This window comes from Sphaeramia orbicularis, chromosome 14 (genome assembly GCF_902148855.1).
Source record: "Sphaeramia orbicularis chromosome 14, fSphaOr1.1, whole genome shotgun sequence".
Lineage (NCBI taxonomy): Eukaryota > Metazoa > Chordata > Actinopteri > Kurtiformes > Apogonidae > Sphaeramia > Sphaeramia orbicularis.
In genome coordinates, this window is record NC_043970.1 from 37,682,255 (window position 1) to 37,701,747 (window position 19,493).

The window sequence follows — 19,493 nt, forward strand, 5'->3', positions numbered from 1 at the left end:
AAAGAATTGAACAAATGAATGAATATTTGCTCATACATTCAGGTGTGTGATAAAACACATTGTGGATTTTGTAATTAAAATAATCTTTTGTTCATTACAGAGAGTTTACAACCCTAAAATGGCAATGATTTAAAGCATTAAATCAATATGAACTGGAGTCTGTCTGTTCTTCTATGAATATGTTTTATTCTTTGCGTCTGTCTGCTCCATTTTCTTCATCTTGTGTTTTAATTAGTATCATTGATTTTTGCCATGTTTAGTTTTACTGTTGTTATCTGTCAACAGGCTTTGTGTGGAGCGTTGGATACCGGGCCGCAGAGCAGACGACATCCACCGAAAGTCACTGCGTTGCCGTGGGCAAACTAACTGTGAGTTGTCACCTTTATTTTTATAAACACATATGAACGCACATGTCAGTAATGAAGCTTAACACAGGTGCCGAATGCCTTTCGTGCACCTTTTCTAGGTCTTAATAGACTTTTCATAGTAACATACATGGCTGAGGTAATCCGTTTCTTCAGTCGCCAGCACAAGTCTGTGATTTAATTTAAGAGCACACAATCAAATGTAATTTATGCTATAAACACGTTGGCATGCCAGGCTATGCAGCTAATGATTTCCCTGCCGCAGTTCACTCCTGCCGGTTGAAACCAAACATTCATCTCAATCACTTTAGTACATTTGCTGGACCTTCCTCCCGCACCTAAATGAGAATTTCGATTTCTACGCTCATATCTGGCAGGGCCTTCGATTTATAGCTCTGTTTTATAAATTACTAATGGATTCACTTTGTAACAGAGACATTATTTGCATTTTGAACTAAGGTTAAATAAGTGTTGTGGCCTGATAATGTGTTTAATATGATGGATATGAGGTTGGGTTTGACTCTGTTTGATGCATCTTATGACATGACTGACTGTAGCTCTTGTAGATTTGTTTAACTCATAAAGACCCAAACATTTACCATTGACCAAAAGCATCTTCTGATCTAAACTGTTTAATACCTGTTGATCCACTAATCCTATCAATACATGTAAATAATTGGTGTAAAATACAGTTTGTCATCTTTTCATGGTCATCAGATATGGCCTATTTGGACGTTCAGAGGCTCCATAGTGAATGTGGAAACACTGTCATCTTCTACAACACTGATTCACCAGAAAAACCCACGGAGTTGGATCAATGACAGTGGATGGAGACTTTTGTTTTTATGTTTAGTTAAAGATATTTTTGATGAATAAGTTACTTTTTCCTAATTTCTTCTGATTTGTTCTAAAAACCTTTGAATTTACTCTGAGCTTTAATAAACATCTGCATAATCAGTGAATTAAATAGAGGAAATTTCACAACTTACACTGAAAAAAATTGAAATAAAGAGGATAATATTACAATAAATGGTGATAAATCACTTAAAGGAGTGATATTTTGCTTTTTTAAATGGAATTATGCATTTTAAAACATTTCCTTGTAGTCTGCATAAACTGTAAATGCTGTGCTTGTGTCTGAATTCTTCATTAATTCAACTCCACAGGTCCATCTTCAATATTATTTCTGAGTAATGACACCAGAAAGGTCGTTTTGAGCGCTGGCCCTTTAAATGCAAATGAGCCATGGCTGTGCTGTTCTGTCCCGTTCAAACAACTGAACATTTTAGGTAATCGGCTCGAAGTTTGGACATATTTTCAGTTTTTACTACTACTTTACCGCTGCTACTGACAAACAATTATATCGTACTCGGAGGAATGTTCGTTGGAAGTCTTGACCTTATATGTGCAAATGTTGTGATGTAAATAATTATAGATGCAACAAATTAAGCAGGAATTAAAACGGGTTGTAGAAATTCACTGGATTTTTGCCAAAATGAATATAAAGATAGCTTTGCAGCACCTGGAGGGTTCAAATTCAAACTTTATGAACTATTAGGCTCCAAAGACACAAAATAAATGTACCAAAGACCAATAAAAGTGGATTTAGCAAAATATGACCCTTTTAAGAAAGGTTAAATATAAATAAAATTCATTTGAGAACTGCCACAAAAGTAGCACTGGGTCTTTATGGGTTAAAATGATCATGCAAATGTTTGCTTGTATGTCGGGTCATAAATGGTGATCAAAAGTTTAAACAAAAGCCGCGTCTGTTTGTCATGAACGTATACATTTGTATTAATGAAAAGTGAGTCTGTGTCTGGTAATAATACTGTGTGTTTGCAGAGACATGGTCCGGTGGTTTAACCTACCAGAGTCTTCAGCTGATCTATTAAATGGTTCTGTGGAGTCGGTAATGATTTCATATGTCCTCAAATGGTTTTCAGAAGCCATGATTGGACCTTTACTTCTTCATGTCATGTAGTTTGCCGCTGAATCACTGAGGCAGTACCGTAACAGTATGGCCTCTTAGATACACATTAGTGGCAATTCAGTCAAAGCTGAAGTTTCTGTAGCATCTTGATTCTATCTGAAGAGCATTGTTGGCTGTTATTATCAGTTATTTCTTTGTATATTCCACTGTTGAAGTTATTTAAGTCAGGTTTATTTTTAAAAAGCCTGAATAAAGTGTAGAGATGCACTTTTTTTATAGTAAGCTGCCAATAAATATCTTTTCTTGATTAGGTTCTTTTAAAATTTTATTATCATGCCAGAACTTGTGTTGGCTAGAAAAGTATATTGTAGCGCAAAGAAGGCGGCAAATGGTGAGTTCACTGCTAAATACAGTATAAAAGATGTCTTAACTTGTTTTCCAGACAGTTATATCTCAGACTAGCTGATTAAGTATTATCTAATGTGCAGGTCCTGCAGTGAACGTGTCGATTTTGTTGGAAATGACTGTGAAGCTAACAGAGCTAAAGCTAACACCATGGCTAAAAGTCAAACATATTCTAACTAAAGACAACATGTTACGAGCCTGAGGTCTTCAGTTTCAGACCAGTCTGATCTGTTTGAGTGGTCCTTTTCTCTTTAACATCTTATCCATAGAGGTACAAATTATGATGCCACCGGATAACATCAAACATTGATGAACCATTTTTAAACTGAAGGTTAAACACTGTAAGCCATATAAGTTGAGTTGTGTGGTTGCCTTAAAAAAATTAAGTAATGATTAATGAACTTTTTATGTACATTTAACTTAAAAAGTTCATTAATCATTACTTAATTCTTTTAAGGCAATCACTTTTCTCAATTTTTTTTAAAGTAAATTCAACTTATCCAGGCTTACATTATAATAGGAAGTCCTGTACAGCTTCTCCCCCACTATGAAAAGTAGGAAGTTAGCTAGCGGACACCTAGCTACGAGAAAAAGTCCGTGGAACAAGTCAGTGGAACTGGTGGACAATAAAATAAAATATAATTTTGGACAATAAAACAAAACACTCCTCTCATGGTTAGAGATGGGAATCAAGAACTAGTTCTTTTTGACAACCGGATCCCAGTAGCTCGATTCCTTGGAATCATTTGCCTGCCTGCTTAACGATTCTGCTTATCAATTCTGTCCTCATTGCGCATGTGCGATGACGTCACGCATACGTTGCATTGTTTTAGTCAGAACATAGCCAACATGGCGTTGAGGCAGAAATGGTCTAAAAAGACGACACCAGGTCCACTGGAACACTGTCAAAGCTTCCATTTCTTCAAAAGGGTGGAATCCCTGCAATATGCTCAAACATTTGTCCACAGCATGTGATTCATTTGATTCGCTAGAGGCAGAGTGAACACCAGGCTGTCATCCAGGCCCAGTTCCGGTTCCAGTGCGGGCAGCAAACGTCGTACCCCCTCAAATACAAGTTTCCGAAGGTAGGGGAAAGGAAATGAGGAGACGGGCAGAGTTGAACTGGTTCCATGTAGTGGAAATGCGGCAATAGAGGAATTAGTAAAGCCTCTTTAGTTTTACTTTCACTGTACCCCCCCCAAACCGGGCCTGGCGTCATCTGTTATTATTTGTACATACTGTATATATTATATTTTCTGTGCAGAGATGGAAATATAAAAGACAGTTAATGCAAATACACCTGTTGGTACTCTTTTATTCTCTCACCCAATGAGAATCGATTAGAGAATCGATAAGGAATTGGATCGATAAGCAAAATCGACAATGGAATCAGAATCCTTAAATTCTTATCGATTCCCATCCCTACTCATGGTTAAAACAAACAATCGTCGATAGCCAACAGCCGCTTAGAACTTTTTGAGTTGTATCTTGTATGATAAGCACTGAAAGTCCGATAGCAGCGACTCTTTGACCGAAAGAACTGAGTCTGGCATGGTCAAAAGAAAAAGAGGTGTGGTCATAACTAAAACTTACTAATTTAAACCCATTTAACTTAAATTTATTCACACATTTGACTATTTCTACAAATGAGTTGAGTATACTTAATAATTGATAGTAATGTTATCAAACTTATATTTTTAAGTGCATTCTAATTAATTTTTTTTAAAAGTGTATTTGACATCCGGGTTTACAGTGAAGGGTAGCTCACTCCATTATCCTTGTAGGGAGATTTTGTCTGTATTTTACTAACACAGCATCTAAAATTAGCTTTAGGGATCTCCTCAGGACCCAAATTTAAAAAGTCTACTTTTTTTTTTTTTACTGTCTGTGTTCATCACATCTTTTACCTTGTTTTTGTCTCATTGTTTCTTACCATCTTTTATGCTGTTTTTGTCTTGTGTTTTCTACATCATCTTATGCTTGTTTTATTTGTTGCATCATTTTCATCTTGTTGCATCTTTTATGTTGTTTTTTTTCCTTTTGCCTCTTTGAATTTTTTTTTTTATGGCATCTTTTACATTATCTACGCCTTTTGACATTTTCATTCAGTTACATCTCTTTCATTGTTTTCATCTTGGTGCATTTTGACGTTTTCTTGCTACATCTTTTATGTTATTTTCGTCTTGTTGCCTATTTTACATATTTCTTTTCCTTTTGCATCTTTTTCATTGTCTTTGTCATATATGTCATTTTCATCCTGTTATGTCTCTAACATTATCTTCATACTGTTTGACTTCTATCTTGTTTTGTTTTTTTTTTTAATCCTTTTGCATCTTTTACATCATTTTTATCTTGTAAAGTGTCTCTGTCATATTTTCAAGTTTCATGTGACTTTTGTTTTTTGAGCTCAGCGTTTATTAAACCGTCTGTTTATTGACCATCAAAAACCAGATGAAAACAGCTCTGTGACCCACTTCGGGAAAAGCAGCAGTAGGCAAATATGGTGATTAAAAGCGTTTCATTATGACCAAGTTACAGTATGTTATCTGAATTGAGATGATATCGTTGCCCATATCCACCGTCACTTGACTCATTCTAGAGGCAATGATAGAAGACATTAGATGTAAATGACTGTGTCTAAGCGTCTGAATATCGCTGTCGCTGCTGCTCATCCCTTTGGCTCAGACAGAAATAACCAGTGGACTTAAATGCTGCATCTTCCCTTGTGCTTGCAAACAATTACAAACCGATTCGCAGAAGTGCATCCGTTGCGGTCGTTCCTCGAGTATTTCACGTAACCATTCTTTAAACTCTGAGCGATACAGATCCTCATTTGTTGTCTCGACGACGGTTTGCGTACCTTTTTATTGTACTTCCAGGCAGTCGCGTCGTCTTGACATTTTTGGAAGGACAACAGAGCGGTCTCTTTTGTTTCCAGGGCCTCATTCTACATTTAGCCACAGCCACAGCTGCCCAGTGTAACCATTGTTTTCTGGTTAGCTTCACTGGATCATCTTGGGATTAGATGCGTTTTCTCAGGGGGAATCTTGAGAGTCACATTGTTTAGAGACGGGCGTTTTCACAGCACACTCTTTTCATCACTGACCCTACGGTACTCACCCATTTTTAACACCAACTCCACACAGAAAATACTCCCTTTTTTAGTTGCTGAAAAGGAAAAACATGGCTACATTATAGACGAAATGAGAGCTGTAAGACAAATGGAAAGGTGCTCGCACATAGTGGTTTCTCATTGAGTGCTAGATGGTCTGGTTATACTAAAGTATTTGTCTGTACCTATAGAGAGGCCAGACTAATCACACAGTCAGTCTCCATGTCCTCTCAGCATCTAAGTGCTCCCATCTCCTGCCCTCCCCTCCTCTCCTCTCCTCTCCCCTCACCCAAAACCCTCACCACGATTCCCCACCAAGGATTGTTTTACGCTTAATTTTGTTAGACTTAATGAGATTTCACTAATTAAATCTCCTCCTTGTTGGAGACCTGCACCCCCTTCTTGTATTGCCCGCCAACTTACAGTCTCTCATGGAGTGACTGCCTGTAGAGCTATTTTAGACAAATAAACTTTTTCATGAAGAACAGGGACAGTGGGTTGCACAAGGACAGGCCTGTGTTACTCCGTGGATTTCTAATTTCGCGCCAAGATGCTCTGCTGCACTTCTGATAGCCAATAGCTTTCAAATCTGATTTGGTGTGTTAGGGCAGGAAGTGGCTGTCTGGTGCATCTAGATGTCTTTGCATTGAACAGGTGAAGTAAATTCATGGGGAAAAATGGAGACTCCTTGTAACATCACGTTCTTGGTTCTGGTCATGTTTGTGTTTTAGCATCAGTGCAAGAGATATGGAACTGAATAGACTTCTAGAAATGTAGAGGTTCTTTAAAGACATTGATTTCAGTTTGGTGATGAGCAGTATTTCAGCTGATGGTGACTCATAAAACTCATCAAATCAAGATTAAACCTTTCTTGCTCCATGAAATTGATGCTTTTTGTGTTTTGTTTTTGTTTTGTTTTGGTTTTTTTGGTGCATGGTTTCACCTTGTGGAGGACTTGGCTGTTGTGATGAGTTTCTTCTTGTAACAACTATGCATTTTTTCATAATTTGAATTTGAATGTATGTTTTCAATGTTTATGAAATAAAAATGCAAAATAGGAATCAACCAATTGGAAAATTCTTGGCTGACACTTAAAATGACATTTTTGCCAGTAGTTGATGCAATACCACTCGTTCTTTCATTCTTTCTTTCTTTCTTTCTTGGTTTTTGCAGAACCCTTTGTACAACACTTGATGAATAAATTCGGATTCGCATTATATAAATACAAAAGTAGTTCAGGGTTTTAAAATCTTTCAGCCTTTCATCACGTTATCTTTGTCTGAACACAGACTTGTTGATGTAAAAATATATGAAAGAACCTTTGGTATAACATGACAGATAATTACCTGATACTACTATTGGTGAAAAGATGTCTTACATGCAGATACTGATGTACCAATATCAGCAAATATCCGCCAATACTAATATCCAGTCAATATATCGGTGCATCCCTAATATAAAATTAATCTAATGAAGTCAATTATTTAGTCAAAACACAATTCTTTTGTGAAATAGAACAAGTCCAACTTTTTGTTTTCATAATAGTAGGTGCATAGTCTTATATTCAAGAAATCCTTCCGTCATTAGACAAAAAATCAATTACTCTTCTTAATTATCCATAGCATTGAAGAAAATGGAGATGTAATGCTTTGCCACGTCACCTACGTCCGAAGTAAAACACCTTAAAACACACCCAGTGTCTGCGACTCTATATTTCTGTCAGTCATATGTTGCAGCTCCGTACCCACATCAAAAGTGGATCCAAATGACAGAACGTCGCTGACAAAACGCACGTATGTTCCAGATTCATGTCCCTAATAATAATCCTGCTTTAGCTGCATGGCACTGCTAAAAGGGAAGTGCTGAAGGGTGGGACCATCACAGTTAAAGTAGCGAGGCCTTGGAGGTCATTGTTGACAGCAGCCGTTTGCCCTGCTATTGTGGATGACCCTCTGGGACGCCCCCCCCCCCTTTCTCACTGACTATTGTGGGAGCCAGCCTCCCGTTTCCCGTTTGAGCCCTGGACACCCGGTGCCAGCTCAGCCGCTTGCTTCTCCAGCCAAAAAGTCCATTATACCCCACTGCCCCCCTCCCCCTTTTCCCTCTCATACCCCTGTGTCCATTGTAGCCCAGCATTCCCCATCCCCCTGCCTCATTTTCACACACACAGGCTCTGAAGCCCCTGCGCCGTGGCCCTCGGGTGGGCGAGTGGGCAGCGCGCCCGTTTCAGACTGAAGTGCTTCCTTTACGAAGGCCCGTGCTGATCGGGTTTCTACCACCTGTCATTCAGCTTAGGAGGCAGGATAAGGGGCAGGAGTGATTGTGGGGGGTGGGGGGTGGCTGTGGGAGCATGGTGGAGTACTCCCACCCCCCCACCACCCACCCTCATGAGGTGAACAGGAGAGATGCCATGGCAATCTGGCACCACGCCTGCTGCCTGCTGTTGTTGCAGGACTTTCCCACTATTCCTAAGTGCTTAGGCAACTTTTCGGATTAATCTAGATGATATTTCTCAACCCTACACATGTTAACATTATGCAGAGTTGTTGTTCAATAGCATGTAGTCTCTCAGGTCAAAAGCTTTCCTGTGAGCAACAGACACAGCCAACATAGCCTACATTTGTTGCTGTTACACAACAATAGACGTTCAGAAAGGCTCACCAGACTTTCTGATTTCCTTTTTATTGAACTAGATCTTTTTTTTTCAGACAAGAAAAAAACAAAATAAACAATATTTAAGGGGCTATAAGTAATATATTTACTTTCAAATATATATACAGGGTGGGGAAGCAAAATTTACAATATTTTGAGGCAGGGATTGAAAGACAGTGTATGACCAATTAGTTTATTGAAACTCATGAGAATTTATTTGCCACAAGAAAATTGACATAATACAAAATGTTTTTATTCTATGTGTCCTCCTTCTTTCTCAATAACTGCCTTCACACGCTTCCTGAAACTTGCGCAAGTGTTCCTCAAATATTCGGGTGACAACTTCTCCCATTCTTCTTTAATAGTATCTTTAAGAAAGTCGACATTGCTGTGTGATGTTCTATTGGTAGCATGTTCTAAAACGCCCCAAATAGCAGAATCCAGAGGGTTTAGATCTGGGCTAGAAGGCGGCCATAAACATGATTCCCAAAAATTGCTAAAGTTGGATTTGTTGCTGTTGTCAACAAGTGTTTTGGTGTTCTTGTGTAAGATTTTAACTTCAAATCATATTTTACTGCATTTCTAATGGTCTTGTTGTCTACCTCAAGTTCAATTGTCATTTTTCTCATGGATTTGGTTGGATCCTTTAGGATTTTGGATTTGAGAGCTTTAATAAAAGCTTTGGTACATTTTTTGTTGCTTTCTCCACTTCCAGACTTTCTCGTAATAGTTTTGCTCATAGTCATTTTCTTCTTTACATTATAAACAGTCTTTATGGACATTCCAACTATTTTTGAAATCTCCTTTGGTGTGACGAGTGTATTCAGCAAATCACACACTCTTTGACGTTTGTTTTCCTGATTACTCATATGGGCAAAAGTTTCTGAAAAGGTATGGATAATAGTGTTAGGTATGATTAGGACATCAATATATGTTTGGTTTCAAAACAATTGACGTAGTGCCTGCTGAGAAAAAACAACTAAATGTTCATTGTAAATTTTGCTTCCCCACCCTGTATATAAAAAAACACATAATTAGAATTTTCATTGGTGTTTAGAATAAAGAGTTGTGAAGTTCTGCCAAAGATGACATTGTATTCGATCGTAGAGATATGAACTGTATTTATTTCCAGCAACGGGCTGGGAATTTATGTGACCACTAGAGGGAGTAGTGAGTCATTCTGCCGGTCTCCCATGGTGAGGAAAACTAACACCATGGGACCTTTAACCAAAGCATCAGACAGTGACCAGATGGGATGAGAACCATTAAGAAACAAGTGTTAGTCAAAGACAGTGATGAAGTGATAAAACAAGAGGCCCTGTTGTTTTCTCCACTGGACACAGCTCTAAATGAAAAGAATGGAGTTCGATGCTTAAATGGCAGCGTTTCTTCTACACGGGTGAGTTTGATTCTGAGACTTATGAAGGTGTAAAGTTATTAAGTGATGTTATTATCTTTGCTGTTTATTGATCTGCGGTTCAGACTAAACTGTGACATTTCAGACCTTGTTTGTTCGATTCCAAACAGATCTTCAGTGCAGCTACTGACAACACAAACCGAACAGAAAACAGAGGTGATTTGGGGTTTTACTGTGGCCGTTTTCTGTCTAAAAACAGAGCTAAGCTAACAGAGCTATAATGTAAAATATCAGCTGATGCATTACGTGAAGATTATAAGATGCAGTATTATTTTGTGCGACTGTTAAAATAAGTTGAGTTTTAGTTTAAAGAAGAAAACGTGATGATACCATAATACAGATGTGTGTAAACAATGAGCTTTATACTTTATTCAGTGAGTGGTACAGTCTGTGGATACATAGCGTTGATTCTTTAGTCATCTGGGTTGAACTCATTGTGTTCTGATACGAGAGTTTTGAAAATCAGCATAAACCTATTCATGGCTGGATGAAAAGAAGACAATAATTGAAGAAATTAATAATAATAATAATAATAATAATAATAATAATAATCCTTATAGTTCATGCAAAGACAAGAGTCTTATTTATTGCACATTTTCTCCAATAAAAACCAAAAAGCCCCTCCAGACCAGTAAATATGATTCTTTATAATTATGTAATTTAGTTATCCTTTATTTAAGGAATGCATTTTCTATTATCAGATGAACACATTCCTTTTATTAACTTAATCTAACTTGAGTTTTACATTTAATCATATATAATTATTTACAAGAGCAGATCCAGATCATGTCAAACTTTCTTTATTCTTTATTCACTGCTTTCTTATATAAACTTCAACCACTCACAGAACACCTCAGCCTCTTCCTTGAATCTCCACACAAATATTAGAAATATTAGACCTTTGTACAAAAAGCGAATTGAGAGTCAACTGTCCATAGAAGTTAATAAAAATCTGCTTTTGAGATATCCTGCTAGCTGGAAGATAAACAAACCGGACCAAAAACATAAACTCCTTGGTGGTAATAAAAGGCAATAAAATAATATAATCTGCTGTAATTCATCCCAGGAATTCATCTCACAAACACAGCGTGTTATTACAAATAAGATGTTTGCGGACCGCTGGTATGAGGTGTTTACGGCCTCATTTAGCCTTGTTCATGGAGAGAAATTCATCTCATTTCAGTCTCTGTTAGAGTAGCAGGTTTCCACTGTTGTGCCTTTTTTTTTCCTGCTAGGCTTACATGCTCATTTTGTGTGATTGTAGTTGAATGAAAATGCCTGGATGTGCATATTAATCATACAGATGCGGTTGTAGCTTACGCGGTATCTCCTATAGATACTGTGTGATTAAGTAAGCTTTGATTTTAGCTCTGAGTGTCAACGCTAGCTCTTATGGTCTTAGCAGATATGAAATCTTGTACGCTGCCATTTTAGATTCCACAAGGGGCAGCAGCGGAAACCGTTGTGTAACTCGCTCAGCCTCCTCTGCCTAGGTAAATATCACACCATCTTTAGAGAAGAATTTGTCAAAGTCTGAGGCCTGCGATTTGGCCTCAGGTTAGAGGGATTTTCTAAAGTAATTAACTGATTGTAGGTTCTACTTTAGGTACAGAACGGAAAAATCTATCTCTGAATCAAAAGAGATTAAATGCAACCCGGTGCACGCCACAGTACTCCTTCACTGACCTTTGTGTTACATGATTTTAGGTTCACGCTTATGCTCTTCATTATAAGCTTCACTGTTTGATCCCACATTTCCCTCCATCACACTTCCTACCTCTATCCTTACCCATCATCCTCCAATCCTTCATATCCATTTCTCTCTCACCCGGGCTCTTTACCCTACCAACCCTAATTGTAATTATGTTGATTTAACTTAGACACATGCGGCTCCCTCCCTGCCATCTGAATGGAAGCTTATTAGTTTGAATATTTTTTTTTATATTTATTTATTCCCATTTCTCAGGGTCCCTGTCGGCATTTCCAATTACTCTTGTCGTGCGGCTGTAATTGCCTCCATGCTAATGGCCGCCAGACAATCGTGCTAAATGAGGTGAGGCCGAGAGGCTAGGAGCCCGACTTCATTAAGAGCTAATGGGATTTTATAAGGGGGACTGAAGACCCAGCTCATCAAAAAGAGGGAGATGGAAGGAAAACAAAACAGATGGAGGGGGAGAGCCAAATCACCACTATTCTGACTTAGCCTGCTCCTTTTCCCGGCACTCTGGATGAAAAAAAAAAAAAAGAACAGGTTACTCTTCCTCTCTAGAACACTACTACCTTCTTCCGGCTAATTATAGAGAAAGACAACACTGCTGAGAGAGTGCCTCAAAATGGAAAAAAAAAAAAAAAAAGACACACAGATAAGCGTGCATAATTCCTCTGGCTGTCCAGTTAAACTAAAAAGCGTCTATTTTTACGTCTAAGGCTCTTGGACGCTTCCTCAAGGCAGCAATTTCATTTTTGGCAAACTAACAGGATTTGATATATATGTAAAAAAAAAAAAAAAAAAAAAATTATATATTTAAGAAAAGAGTGGACAGCTCAGTCCAAATCGCCCACGTGTTTCACACTTCATATTGGTGGAGAAAGGCATAGATGAGTGCAAACACAGATGCAGGTGCATATAAGGCTCGTATACAAAAAGAGACCATTATAACAAGACAATAACATGTACAGCATCGGGTTGAAGGTCAACCAACGAGTCCATCGGGTCACACATAATAAAATAATCCAGGGCAGATATGGCTGGAAATGCACATGAATACGTTCTGCTCGAACCGCTATGAAAATGTGAGGTATTTTTGATCATGTGATCCAACAGCAAAGACTATAATTAGAACGACGCCCTTTTCAGGGATTAATATTTTAGGCATCTGACAGAATTTATCGCTTCTGATTACCAGTCTTCCTGTGAGCATTTCAGCGCTTTGCATTTCACGTTTGTCTCTGCACAGACTGAATTCAGACCAATAAACCAACCCTCCGCAGAAGTAATGATCCCGTACTGATTCGTCTGCCCTTGAAATGCATTGAAAGGTGGCCATCCATCTTGGTGAAATTATTCTGTTCCTCCATTGTAGTCATACAGTTACATTGTACGATCTGCAGTTGCAAGATCAGTTGCCCTATACTTTAATTTTCCGCGCCATCTTAAAGCTGACACGGTTTGCCCGCCCGCCGTTGGTTTCAGCTCAGTGGCTTTTTTGGCTGCGGTAGATGAGGGGGTCTGCCAAATTCTATTACACGCTGAATAAACCAACGTGTTCACCTGTGAGCAGCGAGTATTTTGGAGTCAGTGGGGTAATGGATACTGTAAAGTGTACCACCACAGCCCTGACTTGGCTTCATTCTCTGGCTGTTACTGTAAGTATCTGCTTGTGCGTTTATGGGAGCGCCAGAAAGAATCCGTTACAGTTTATAGCAGAACTACAAAGCTATAACATGACCCAGCAGCATTTTTTTTTGGGCTCTTTGCAATGTTGGCGGAGATTACAACAAGATGATGGTTTTGTCACAGAATCTTACATTTATTGTGAGTAAAACTTGGCCTCTCTAAGCCCCGAGTCCTTCCCCAAACTGCCGCCACAAACGTTTTTCATCCTCCATGACCAGTTCTCCACAGTGAGGCCAAATGGAATTTCTTTCGGGAACATCATGCAAATAGGAATCAGAGAGTTGGTATCAGGGGAAATTCAGTGAAATACTGTAAACAGCTACGAAGCAGTGTGTGGCCTGTCTGACCAGGCAGTGGAAATTAGGCCAATTATCTTTGTGGGCAGCGAGAAGAAAGTAAACGCAAGGCAATACAGAAATCTTTGTAAAACACTTAAAACCTCATGAGTGAAACCATAGAACAAGCCATTTCCAATCCTTTCCACATGTCCAAACTACTGCAAAATGACACAGCATCCAGTGTGTGGTGCAGAGTGGACGTGTACAGTAGTACCAACTGTATGAGCTGAGATAACACAAACACATGAACAACATCCATTAAACCAGCGGTGTCAAACATGTGGTCCGCAGGCCAAAACCAGCCCATCAATGCTTCCAATTGGGCCCGCAGGATGAATTTTGGAAAGAAATGTCAGACCAATTGTGATCTCAAGTAAAATGACAACATAATAACCTATAAATAATGACAACTACAAATTTTCTTCTTTGTTTAATGTGAAAAATAACATTACACTATGAAAATATTTACAAAACAAACTATCCTTTCACAATAAAATGTGAATAACCTGAACAAATATGAACAAACTGAAATATCTACACAAAATTCTGCCAAATGTTTCTGTAACATTAATCTCTTTTCCATTGGACATCTGCACAAAACTTTACCAGTATTTACTAAATGTTGAAAAAACTCAAGTGCGTAATGTCGGTTTTTCCGTTCAACCTCAAATTTGATGATTTGTTTATTTATTGTCATGAGATGACATGAGAAGTCATTCCATAAACATGGTGACAAATGTAAATCTGGTGTTGATTTCCAGATATATTCATTATTATTATATATTACCCCTCTATCTCGTACTAAATTTAAAAATGATCGGGTTTCCTGGTGTGTCCCCACATACCGCGACATGTTTCTTCTTCTTCTTCACTTGTAACGTCCGTCAGCATCCGTTTTTTTAATTCACCTGACTCTAGTTGTGAAAAAGGGTCTTTCCATTGCAGTTTTGTGTGATATACTATTTGCGCTACATCCGAAAAACCACCTCTTGCCAGTACAAAAACCTTTAATCAAAAAATGAGACTTTTGGTGAAATTGTCGGTTTTCCATTGGGTAAATTTTTAATGCGCAAGTTATATTTGTGCAATTTGAGGGTCAATGGAAAGCTGACTACTGTGTATCATGCACATGTATAAATGATAGGTTGTGAAAGGGTACTTTTTAAATGGAAGTATTTTGATAATTTATTGGGGATTTTTTTGCACTATAACAAATATTGGGCTGAATTTGGCCCCTGAACTGAAATGAGTTTGACGCGCCTCCTCTAAACCATCAAGGAAACATAAGTCAGTACAACAGGAAGTTACAGAAGCTGTATTAATAAAATGACCAAATTGTTAAGTTATTGTGTTCTTGGCTGTGTTTTTTATTGCAGTTTTGAAAAAAAAAAATGGAAAAGAGACAAGTTGTGGTATCCCTGGTGCAACCCACCCATGAAACCATAATGTATTTTTACATTTCCATTTGAGACTTCACAAGCAAGATATTTGCTAATTAGTAGAATTTATGTGGGTTTATTTTAAAACTCGGTCGTATCCTCCTACTGTTTTTAAGAAAAGCTAATGACATTGTCTCTTGGGTCTTTATAGCATAGGTTTTTCAACAAATTCTGGACTATATCTATATTTAAATATTATACTGTACTGTGGTTAATTTAGAGATTGGCTCGAAATAATGACTTTGAGGGGCAATAATACCTCAAAAAATGAAAAAAAAAAAAAAATAATAAATAAATAAAATATATATATATGGCAATAAAAATGGCTCCCACCTACATTTGTTCCAGTTTGATATTCACTTTTACTGATTAATTACGTTGAGTTTGATCAACAGTGACCCATGTTTTTATTAAGGTATTTAATACACTGATTTGGATGGTATTTTCCACAGCTATCTGGTGTTTGATAAAGTCAAATATTCTTGATTTTAGATGTAAACAATCCATTTTTAGAATCAAAATGTGTTTTACAAGGACGGTGTTTGATCATTTGATTAGATAAAAGGCAGAGTAATATATTAAATTCAATGAATCAAGATTTTCCTTTGTGAAAATTGTAAAAAAAAATTGCAGGAGATTATTCCTTTGGAGATGTTGGTTGCTCAACACATACTCAAAAAGCAAAGTGTTTGGTCCTCAGAATACATTAATTGTGATTGTTTCTTAGTCATATATGTCATACAGTTTTAGTAAATGAAGTGTTTTTTTAATCATGTTTTGTCTTCGCTTTACGTTGCCAGAAATTCATCAATTAAAATTATAAAAAATCCATAACATTGAAAAGAATCCAGATGTAATTTTGTGGCCATATTTTCCGGCTCTGTTGGATAATTAATCAGCTTTTCCTGCTCCAAACTACTTCCATATCAAGCACAGTAGAAGCAAATGGTAATAAACATAATATGAAAAGTCGTGTTGTATCACATATGCTTTAATTAAAACTCTTACACAATGCATTTTTAGAATCGAAATGTGTTTTGCAGGGACCATGTTTGATCATTTGATTGGATAAAACACCAGGGTAATATATTGAATTCAATTAATCACAGTTGTCTTTTCTGAAAATTATAAAAAAAATTGCAGGAGATTATTCCTTTTGGAGACCTTTTTTGCTCAGCTCATACCCAAAAAGCAAAGTGTTTGGTCCTCAGAATACATTAATTGTGATTGTTTCTTAGTCATATATGTCATATCATTTTAGTAAATGAAGTGTTTTTTTAATCATGGTTTGTCTTCGCTTTACGTTGCCAGAAATTCATCAATTAAAATCATAAATAATCCATAACATTGAAAAAAATCCAGATGTAATTTTGTGGCCATATTGTCTAGTTCTATTGGATAATTAATCAGCTTTTCCTGCTCCAAACTACTTCCATATCAAGCACAGTCAAAGCAAATAGTAATAAACATAATATGAAAAGTCGTGTTGTATCACATATGCTTTAATTAAAACTCTGGGTTACAACTGCGTATGAAGTAGCCTGTGGATTAAAAAATTCATTATTTGTTTAATATCTGTTTTCCTTGCATCGTCTTAGGTAACTGTCAGTTGTTAATGCTAATAAATTAAATAAATTAACCGTATAGAGCTGCATATAAGGGACCCAAACAAACGAAGCGACATCAAACTATAGAGAAAAGTGCTGTTCAGTCAGGTCTTCTGCCTCCTGTTTTTCCACTTCCTTTTCGTAAGAATTTAGCAAGTAAGGCAGATGTGTCTAATCACTTGGGCTGCAGGCTGTTTTTGTCCCCTTAAATGCCGTCCAGGCTTTACTGATGGTGGGACGAGGCTTGTGGTTTTGAGGCTCGGGCCTGGTAGGAACAGCTGTCCTACAGCTGCCATCTCTCCGGCGTTTGGGGGTTGATGGGGGTGGGAGGGGGTTGAAAAACAGTCCCAAACCTCCTGGGTCAGAGCCCTGGTATGGCGGTCTCCCTGGCAACTGGAGCCGAGACTGTGGTGGTGTGTGTTTTTCTGTGCGTGTGTGTACAGTATGTGTGTGTATGAGGAGGAAGAAGAGTCTGGCCGGGGTTAAAGCAGCAGAGTCGATCCTCACTTTATCAGCATCTCTTTCAATTCGCTCACTATTGGTGTTGACAGTTTCCCAATGATACGGCCCAGGCAGGTCACACAGCGCTGTTTTTTTTTTTTTATTTTTTTTTATTTTTTATTTTTTTTAACCCCAAAAAACCAATAAACAACCAGATTCAAACCTTCCTCCAGATGATTAATATTCTGTCTCTCCCTCTATTTCCCTAGCTACTCTCTAAGCTCAGCGTTAGGGAATGTGGAGCTCCCTGAGCAGGGCAAGATGTTGAAAAAAGGGGAGGAAAAGAAGCAAAAAGGAGGGGGGAGGAAGATGAGTGAAAAGGCGAGAACGTGAGTTTAGGAAGAAAGAAGGGAGAGCAATGGTTAGAATGAGAAAAAAGACGGGGGATGGAGGAGAGGAGAGGGAGAGGGAGGTCTCTGGAGATGGAAAAGAAGGGAGGACCCTGGATGAATAGGAGAGGGGAAAGAGGATATGTGGAGATACTTGGCTTCGGCCCCATCAAAATAGCAGTTGTCATGCTAACTCTACCCTCTTTCCCCTCTCTCTCTGTCTCACACAAGACTTTCTCTTTCACCTTCAGACCCACGACTCTCCACAAACGCAGCCTGAATCCTGCTTGTACGAAGACTAAAACCTAACACTGGTGCTTTTTAACAAGGTAGAAACACTTCCCCGCTGTAAAATGTCAGAATAACTTCACAAAATAAGTGTCATTTCAAAGTTTTAATTCTATCTTTTTTTTTCTCCTTTTGCCCACTCTTTCCAACAAATGTATGTCGATGCAGTGGTTGCTCAGTTTTGGCAATTATCATATACAGTATATTTGCACACATTAACTTCAAATTATAGCGCCCACCAACCTTCTGTGCAAACACATTCGACAAAACAGCCTGAGTTTGTGTCGGGTTGAGTGAGAAATACTGTACTGTCCATTACAATAAGCTCGCAAGACAAAAGCACACTAACAGGTGTTAGCTGCGACACATAAGCAGTTACTGTATATTGGCTGATTAAAGTGTGAGAGGAGTGTGTGTCTGTGCGTGAAAGCGATTGTGTGTTTATGGAGAGGGGCTGTTTTATTGACATCAGCCCATACTTTGGTGCAAACTGAATTTCAATGCACTTCCTTGTGAGCTTTAAAACTATTTGGAAGGCAGCACATTTATATCTAAATTGGCTCTGCTCTTGAATTGCTTTAGATGTAAATTTATGCAGCGGCTGCACCAAACATATTTAAAACATTAATCAAAACCACCTGAACCTTATTGCACTTCATGGTGTTTTTTTAATTTCCTGAAGTCTAAATTTTTCAGGATGGTACTTGCAGTTTTGCACTGAAACTTCATAGTAGGAGGATTATTGGTGTTTATATTTAGGATATATGCAACAGATTCAGACTTTATATTACCTGTTCTAAAACAGCGATGCTGTTGGTGACTGAATGTGATATTTTTTTTCTCTTTTTTTTTTTTTTTTTTTGTTTTTTTGTTTTTAAATAAATGTCCTCAAAAATCCTGTTCAAGCTACAGCAGAAGAATTCCTTACATTCTTGCAGAGACTAAAGAAACAAAGGCATGCCACTAGTTTAAAACTAATACAACATTAAACACCATTATGATACTATATCTAACATGTGTCTGATACTATCACACCATGAAAGAACATTAATCCAATTATTTTATTAATCAAATCAAATCAAATTTTATTGATATAACACCAAATCATAACAAAGGTTATCTCATGACACTTTACATATAGAGTTGGTCAAAACCAGACTCTAAGCCAGTTTACAGAAACCCAACAGAATATTAAATAACGTATAAGTTTTATCTTAAGATAACTTGTATATGGAAAACATGTACAAACGCTGAAAAAAAAGATACCCATTTACCAATTACAGTTGTAAATAAACCAATATATTAGTTTGTGGTACCAATAGGAGTTAGCATTAGCTAAACGTAGTTACAATGTGACTGATGGCTAGTTTTCGGCTTCTCTGAGTGAAAACCACCTGAACCTTTTTGCACTTCATGGTGTTTTTTTACTTTCCTGAAGTCTAAATTTTTCAGGATGCTACTTGCAGTTTTGCAGTGAAACTTCATAATAGGAGGATTATTGTTGTTTATATTTTGGATATATGCAACAGATGCAGACTTTATATTACCTGTTCTAAAACAGTGATGCTGTTAGTAAATTTTTTTTCTCTTTTTCTTTTTTTTTTAAATAAATGTCCTCAAAAACCCTGTTCAAGCTACAGCAGAAGAATTCCTTACATTCTTGCAGAGACTAAAGAAACAAAGGCATGCCACCAGTTTAAAACTAATGCA

At 37.6% G+C, this 19,493-nt stretch overlaps 1 protein-coding gene across 1 annotated transcript in view; it reads left to right on the forward strand.

Annotated features, from left to right (window-relative positions):
* The first annotated feature begins 302 nt into the window (after positions 1-302).
* The window catches only part of pknox2 (pbx/knotted 1 homeobox 2), a 152,306-nt gene continuing 133,115 nt past the window's right edge, over positions 303-19,493 (forward strand). Inside the window, exon 1 of the mRNA XM_030153219.1 lies at positions 303-368. The gene's annotated coding sequence lies outside the window, so the exon portion shown is untranslated. The remainder of the gene's footprint in view (positions 369-19,493) is intronic.